We start from the raw sequence: 8118 nt of genomic DNA on the forward strand, positions 1-8118 counted from the left end.
CCTCTCACTGTACACCTCTCATTGTACACCTCTCACTGTACACCTCTCACTGTACACCTCTCACTGTACACCTAACTGTACACCTAACTGTACACCTCTCATCTGTACACTTCTACACCTCTCACTGTACACTTCACTCACTGTACACCTCTCACTGTACACCTCTCACTGTACACCTCTCACTGTACACCTCTATCTCTCTATCTGTACACCTCTATCTGTACACCTCATCTGTACACCTCTCACTGTACCTCTCACTCACACCAACTGTACACCTCTCACTGTACACCTCACTGTACACCTAACTCACTGTACACACCTCTCACTGTACACCTCTCACTGTACACCTCTCACTGTACACCTCTATCTGTACACCTCTATCTGTACACCTCTATCTGTACACCTCTATCTGTACACCTCTCACTGTACACCTCTCACTGTACACCTCTCACTGTACACCTCTCACTGTACACCTCTCACTGTACACCTCTATCTGTACACCTCTATCTGTACACCTCTCACTGTACACCTCTCACTGTACACCTCACTGTACACCTCTCACTGTACACCTCTCACTGTACACCTCTAACTGTACACCTCTCACTGTACACCTCTAACTGTACACCTCTAACTGTACACCTCTCACTGTACACCTCTCACTGTACACCTCTAACTGTACACCTCTATCTGTACACCTCTTCTAACTCTCAGCAGTGAGACACCGACTGAGTTCCTAAAATAAAATACATGTATTTTTTGGGGCCAAAAGCCACCGTTTATGCTGATTATGTTGCTTATGCCTGGATCCGGCCCTGGCAGACAGAACATTACAGCATGAAATTACTGTTTCTAGATATTCATGGTCTGTGGATGTATTTAGAAATCAGAGTTGGTGCCAAACGGGTTTGTGCCAAGCCACGGCTGTAATTAAACCAGGGCTAAGTGCAGTAGTAGCTCTGTGTGTGTGATGATACTTACCAGTCAGCCTTGTCTCGGGGCCATCCCTGGCCTCCCAGCCCTGGTCCAGTAGTAGCTCTGTGTGTGTGATGGTACTTACCAGTCAGCCTTGTCTCGGGCCATCCCTGGCCTCCCAGCCCTGGTCCAGTAGTAGCTCTCTGTGTGTGTGTGATGGTACTCACCAGTCAGCCTTGTCTCGGGGCCATCCCTGGCCTCCCAGCCCTGGTCCAGTAGTAGCTCTGTGTGTGTGTGATGGTACTCACCAGTCAGCCTTGTCTCGGGGCCATCCCTGGCCTCCCAGCCCTGGTCCAGTAGTAGCTCTGTGTGTGTGTGATGGTACTCACCAGTCAGCCTTGTCTCGGGGCCATCCCTGGCCTCCCAGCCCTGGTCCAGTAGTAGCTCTGTGTGTGTGATGGTACTTACCAGTCAGCCTTGTCTCGGGGCCATCCCTGGCCTCCCAGCCCTGGTCCAGTAGTAGCTCTGTGTGTGTGATGGTACTTACCAGTCAGCCTTGTCTCGGGGCCATCCCTGGCCTCCCAGCCCTGGTCCAGTGGTAGCTCTGTGTGTGTGTGATGGTACTCACCAGTCAGCCTTGTCTCGGGGCCATCCCTGGCCTCCCAGCTCTGGTCCAGTAGTAGCTCTGTGTGTGTGATGGTACTCACCAGTCAGCCTTGTCTCGGGGCCATCCTGGCCTCCCAGCTCTGGTCCAGTAGTAGCTCTCTGTGTGTGTGTGTGTGTGTGTGTGTGTGTGATGGTACTCACCAGTCAGCCTTGTCTCGGGAGCCATCCCTGGCCTCCCAGCCCTGGTCCAGTAGTAGTGTGTGTGTGTGATGGTACTCACCAGTCAGCCTTGTCTCGGGGCCATCCCTGGCCTCCCAGCCCTGGTCCAGTGGTAGCTCTGTGTGTGTGTGTGTGTGATGGTACTCACCAGTCAGCCTTGTCTCGGGGCCATCCCTGGCCTCCCAGCCCTGGTCCAGTAGTAGCTCTGTGTGTGTGTGATGGTACTCACCAGTCAGCCTTGTCTCGGGGCCATCCCTGGCCTCCCAGCCCTGGTCCAGTAGTAGCTCTGTGTGTGTGTGATGGTACTCACCAGTCAGCCTTGTCTCGGGGCCATCCCTGGCCTCCCAGCCCTGGTCCAGTAGTAGCTCTGTGTGTGTGTGATGGTACTCACCAGTCAGCCTTGTCTCGGGGCCATCCCTGGCCTCCCAGCCCTGGTCCAGTAGTAGCTCTGTGTGTGTGTGATGGTACTCACCAGTCAGCCTTGTCTCGGGGCCATCCCTGGCCTCCCAGCCCGCAGTAACATCCATACATGATGTAAGCCACCGCCGACCTCCCAGTGCTGCATTTAACGACGCCCGCCAACTCCAACAAGCCCCGCTTGTCCCGCCGCCGCCATCGCTCCGGTAACGGGGAGGTGACTGTCGGTGTTGTCGCTAACTCAGTCCCTTCGTAAGATCTGGTTATCCCGTGGATAACATGCTCTAAATTTAGATTGTAAAGGTATTGTTAAACAAACGGTTGATGTATTTACTATAACCGCTGTGAGTGTGTGTGTACTTACAGAGAGACAAACACACACAGGCTACAGTGAGCAACAAACTAAATTGATGTACAATTTGACGGCTTTGTTTTTGAGAAATGTTCTCATATTGCTGTAAGATTCTAACACGCACACGCCAACTTTCCCCTGCTCTGTAGGCTGTCCTAGACCAGACAACAGGCTGCTGCTGTACAATGCAGGGATTCACCTGTATGACAAATACATATATAAAACTGATTTGTGTCTTAACGAATGAAAATCCCTTTTATTAATAGCCTATAGCCTTCTCCCCTTTGGGCATATGTGCAGCCATTCCAATTTACGCCCAGCTTTTTTTTGCTTTTCTGAAAACAACCACGCAATACAATTTGACATCAATGTTGTTGTTTAGATACAATTGTGTAAAAACGACTTTCCTGAAAGTGACAGAGAACAGAACACTTACCCGAAAACAGAAGCAGAGCGAGGTATAAAGCAGACATCTCCATGCAAGCCACGCGCCGAGTAATGGTCTTCTGTTCTAGAACGCGTCAGTTTATGACCGAGTTTCCCAAACTAGGGCTCGCGACTCCACGGGAGGTCGACTGATATGAACATGGGGTTGCGGGAGCAGTGGCGACCATTCATTCACTTTTGAGCCCCACATTTTTAGGACTTTGAAATATATATATAAATGTCAAATCACGTTATATCTACAGTAGCTTTGATTGGACTGATCATGTCAACGTCTTACTTTCAAAATCGTAACTAGCAGTCATCATCATGACAGTCGACAATCTACTGGCAAATCTTTTTTAATCCTTGTCATATTAAGATAAATAATTTAGAGAAATTATCGGCCTTTGAACATAAAGATTACACATCGAACTGGAAATCGCAAATTCAACAATGAATCGCTTGGAAGGAATAAGTAGCTCCAACTCCAAGCATTGCAAAGCAACCACGAACGAATGGAGTGGCTGTGTGTTTAATTTCAGAGTTCCCACCATAAATCCAGAGAATGACAGATTTGGATGACAAAGTTTGATGACAGAATTTGCCCACAAAGGAGCGCTGCGCCACCTTCACAAGGTGAGGTGTTGGGACAGCTTTATGTAGGCCCTAACAGTTTGAGGGCACCGTTTGTCACAGTTATAGTGCAATGAATGTATTGTTTAGTGTTGTGTAGTGGCTTTGCTGGCCGGCAGCCCACATTGCTTTTGCTCCACCAAGATGTACATGCTGAAATCGCCACTGTGCGGGAGAATTGACAAAATCCGGACAAAAAAAATGTATATACAGTATGTACAATAAATAGCATACAATATTATAATATTGTATTTGTATTTCAAAATCTAAATGGACCTTTTCAAATCTAAAAGATCAAATGAAACCAGAGCGCGGCCTTAGATCATGGGAAAGGGCCAGAGGCCGCACTTGACCGGGGCACTTGAATCGTTCCCACAGTGAATGGCTCGGCTCATTATGCGATGAACCACAACACTATTGCAGAGACTTTGATAATACCGGTCGCAATTGACATGGTAAAAACAATTTGGAGTCAGGCAGAGGCACAGAAACTCACACCAATAGCTTTTTTTCAGATAACATTGCTAAACGAAGTATTTATGTTCTGACTGAACGAATCAAAAACTCCCCAGTTTATGCTGTCTAAATGGCCGTTAGCAGTGAGGGCCTAGAAGCCCATTGCGTTTGTTCGCTATACATGTCAGGGGATGCTATTTTCGATGAGATATTGTTATGTTTGACGATTCCCGAGGATGAATGGAAGAAAAACAGTTTCCATATGGGATCGAACAGATGGTGCTACATCTATGGTGGGACGGCGGGCAGGCCTCTGCGCTCTAGTTATCAATGTGTCTCTCTTTGCCATATGGACGCATTGTATGGTACACTGAGAGCAACTGGCTTGAAAAAGGGCTGAGTACAGAACTCGGAGATATACTGCAGCAGGTTACTTCGATTGTAAACTATGTACATCAAACCACATCCAGATACCCTGCCCTCTCCCTCTGAATATTAATGACGCGTTCAAAACAACTGGGAACTCCGAACTGGGGACTCGGAAATCTCCGACTTCAGTGTGTTTACGACAACCGAGAACTCGGAAATAAACGAACTCCGACTGTGGGAAAAATCGTTTTGAACGGTCATCCAACTCGCACTTCAAACATCTTTCTAGGTCTCAGAGCTCCGACTTTTACGACCTGAATATCACTGACGTCATCATTTGACCTCGTATTTTTCCGAGTTCCCAGTTTGTCGTGAAAGCACCATAAAACGTATGATAGGCTGCCCTTTGCCAGCTCATATATGTGTGAAGCTGGATTCAGTGGTCCCCTCTGCATTAAAACACACATTGATCCAGGTTGATCCTGACTTTGAGAAGCTTCGAGTCGACATGCATCAAGCACACCCATCTCATTAGCGCTGGTGAGATGTACATTACGTCAGACTCATTTGCAATTGACTGTCATAGCCCCACATTGAAGTATGTGGTGGTGAGTTGAGAATGCAATCAGAAATATTGTTAGAATGTTTTTCAATTGACTGCCACGGTCCCCAAATAAAAAACGAAACATTGGCTGTTAATTGCATCTGTTTTTTAACATGGTTGTGGTCGCGAGGATTTTCAGATATCATAATGGGGTCGTGGGCCAAAACAGGTTTGGGAAATCCTTTTTTATTATTTTTTATTTAGGTTTGGGAACTCCTACCATAGGCGATTTAAAAAAAAAATGGTTGACCCGGAAGCTGATCATAGGCCAGTCCCCCGACCCGTTTAAGGTTAGAATGAATGTACTTCGATTTTAGGACAGGGGTTGAGGAGAGCATCCACCCAGGAGGCGATACCTGTGATTCAATACACCTTTCATGGTCATGGACACTGTCCGTGTTGGACCTAGTGGTTAGAGTGTAGAGGCGGCAGGTAGCCTAGTGGTTAGAGTGTAGGGGCGGCAGGTAGCCTAGTGGTTAGAGTGTAGAGGCGGCAGGTAGCCTAGTGGTTAGAGTGTAGAGGCGGCAGGTAGCCTGGTGGTTAGAGTGTAGAGGCGGCAGGTAGCCTAGTGGTTAGAGTGTAGAGGCGGCAGGTAGCCTGGTGGTTAGAGTGTAGAGGCGGCAGGTAGCCTAGTGGTTAGAGTGTAGGGGCGGCAGGTAGCCTGGTGGTTAGAGTGTAGGGGCGGCAGGTAGCCTGGTGGTTAGAGTGTAGAGGCGGCAGGTAGCCTGGTGGTTAGAGTGTAGAGGCGGCAGGTAGCCTGGTGGTTAGAGTGTAGGGGCGGCAGGTAGCCTAGTGGTTAGAGTGTAGGGTGGCAGGTAGCCTAGTGGTTAGAGTGTAGGGGCGGCAGGTAGCCTAGTGGTTAGAGTGTAGAGGCGGCAGGTAGCCTAGTGGTTAGAGTGTAGGGGCGGCAGGTAGCCTAGTGGTTAGAGTGTAGGGGCGGCAGGTAGCCTGGTGGTTAGAGTGTAGGGGCGGCAGGTAGCCTGGTGGTTAGAGTGTAGGGGGCGGCAGGTAGCCTGGTGGTTAGAGTGTAGTGGTTAGGGTGGCAGGTAGCCTGGTGGTTAGAGTGTAGGGCGGCAGGTAGCCTAGTGGTTAGAGTGTAGGGCGGCAGGTAACCTGGTGGTTAGAGTGTAGGGCGGCAGGTAGCCTAGTGGTTAGAGTGTAGGGGCGGCAGGTAGCCTAGTGGTTAGAGTGTAGAGGCGGCAGGTAGCCTGGTGGTTAGAGTGTAGGGGCGGCAGGTAGCCTAGTGGTTAGAGTGTAGGGCGGCAGGTAGCCTAGTGGTTAGAGGGTAGGGGCGGCAGGTAGCCTAGTGGTTAGAGGGTAGGGGCGGCAGGTAGCCTAGTGGTTAGAGTGTAGGGGCGGCAGGTAGCCTTGGTGGTTAGAGTGTAGGGGCGGCAGGTAGCCTGGTGGTTAGAGTGTAGGGGCGGCAGGTAGCCTGGTGGTTAGAGTGTAGGGGCGGCAGGTAGCCTAGTGGTTAGAGTGTAGGGCGGCAGGTAGCCTAGTGGTTAGAGTGTAGGGGCGGCAGGTAGCCTAGTGGTTAGAGTGTAGGGGCGGCAGGTAGCCTGGTGGTTAGAGTGTAGAGGCGGCAGGTAGCCTGGTGGTTAGAGTGTAGGGGCGGCAGGTAGCCTGGTGGTTAGAGCGTAGAGGCGGCAGGTAGCCTAGTGGTTAGAGTGTAGGGGCGGCAGGTAGCCTAGTGGTTAGAGTGTAGGGGCGGCAGGTAGCCTGGTGGTTAGAGCGTAGAGGCGGCAGGTAGCCTGGTGGTTAGAGCGTAGAGGCGGCAGGTAGCCTAGTGGTTAGTGTGTAGGGGCGGCAGGTAGCCTAGTGGTTAGAGTGTAGGGCGGCAGGTAGCCTGGTGGTTAGAGTGTAGGGGCGGCAGGTAGCCTGGTGGTTAGAGTGTAGGGGCGGCAGGTAGCCCAGTGGTTAGAGTGTAGGGCGGCAGGTAGCCTGGTGGTTAGAGTGGTAGGGGCGGCAGGTAGCCTAGTGGTTAGTGTGTAGGGCGGCAGGTAGCCAGTGGTTAGAGTGTAGGGGCGGCAGGTAGCCTGGTGGTTAGAGTGTAGGGGCGGCAGGTAGCCTAGTGGTTAGAGTGTAGGGGCGGCAGGTAGCCTGGTGGTTAGAGTGTAGGGGCGGCAGGTAGCCTGGTGGTTAGAGTGTAGGGGCGGCAGGTAGCCTGGTGGGTAGAGTGAGGGCGGCAGGTAGCCTGGTGGTTAGAGTGTAGGGGCGGCAGGTAGCCTGGTGGTTAGAGTGTAGGGGCGGCAGGTAGCCTGGTGGTTAGAGTGTAGGGGCGGCAGGTAGCCTGGTGGTTAGAGTGTAGGGCGGCAGGTAGCCTAGTGGTTAGAGTGTAGGGCGGCAGGTAGCCTAGTGGTTAGAGTGTAGGGGCGGCAGGTAGCCTGGTGGTTAGAGTGTAGGGGCGGCAGGTAGCCTGGTGGTTAGTGGTTTGCCTGGTGGTTAGAGTGTAGGGGCGGCAGGTAGCCTGGTGGTTAGAGTGTAGGGCGGCAGGTAGCCTGGTGGTTAGAAGGGGCGGCAGGTAGCCTAGTGGTTAGAGTGTAGGGGCGGCAGGTAGCCTGGTGGTTAGAGTGTAGGGGCGGCAGGTAGCCTGGTGGTTAGAGTGTAGGGGCGGCAGGTAGCCTAGTGGTTAGAGTGTAGAGGTGGCAGGTAGCCTGGTGGTTAGAGTGTAGGGGCGGCAGGTAGCCTGGTGGTTAGAGTGTAGGGGCGGCAGGTAGCCTAGTGGTTAGAGTGTAGAGGCGGCAGGTAGCCTGGTGGTTAGAGCGTAGGGCGGCAGGTAGCCTAGTGGTTAGAGTGTAGGGGTGGCAGGTAGCCTGGTGGTTAGAGTGTAGGGGCGGCAGGTAGCCTAGTGGTTAGAGTGTAAAGGTAGCCTAGTGGTTAGAAGGGGCGGCAGGTAGCCTGGTGGTTAGAGCGTAGAGGCGGCAGGTAGCCTGGTGGTTAGAGTGTAGGGCGGCAGGTAGCCTAGTGGTTAGTGTGTAGGGGCGGCAGGTAGCCTAGTGGTTAGAGTGTAGGGGCGGCAGGTAGCCTGGTGGTTAGAGTGTAGGGGCGGCAGGTAGCCTGGTGGTTAGAGTGTAGGGGCGGCAGGTAGCCTGGTGGTTAGAGTGTAGGGCGGCAGGTAGCCTGG

This window comes from Oncorhynchus keta, unplaced genomic scaffold, assembly GCF_023373465.1.
Source record: "Oncorhynchus keta strain PuntledgeMale-10-30-2019 unplaced genomic scaffold, Oket_V2 Un_scaffold_15414_pilon_pilon, whole genome shotgun sequence".
NCBI classification, from domain to species: Eukaryota; Metazoa; Chordata; class Actinopteri; order Salmoniformes; family Salmonidae; genus Oncorhynchus; species Oncorhynchus keta.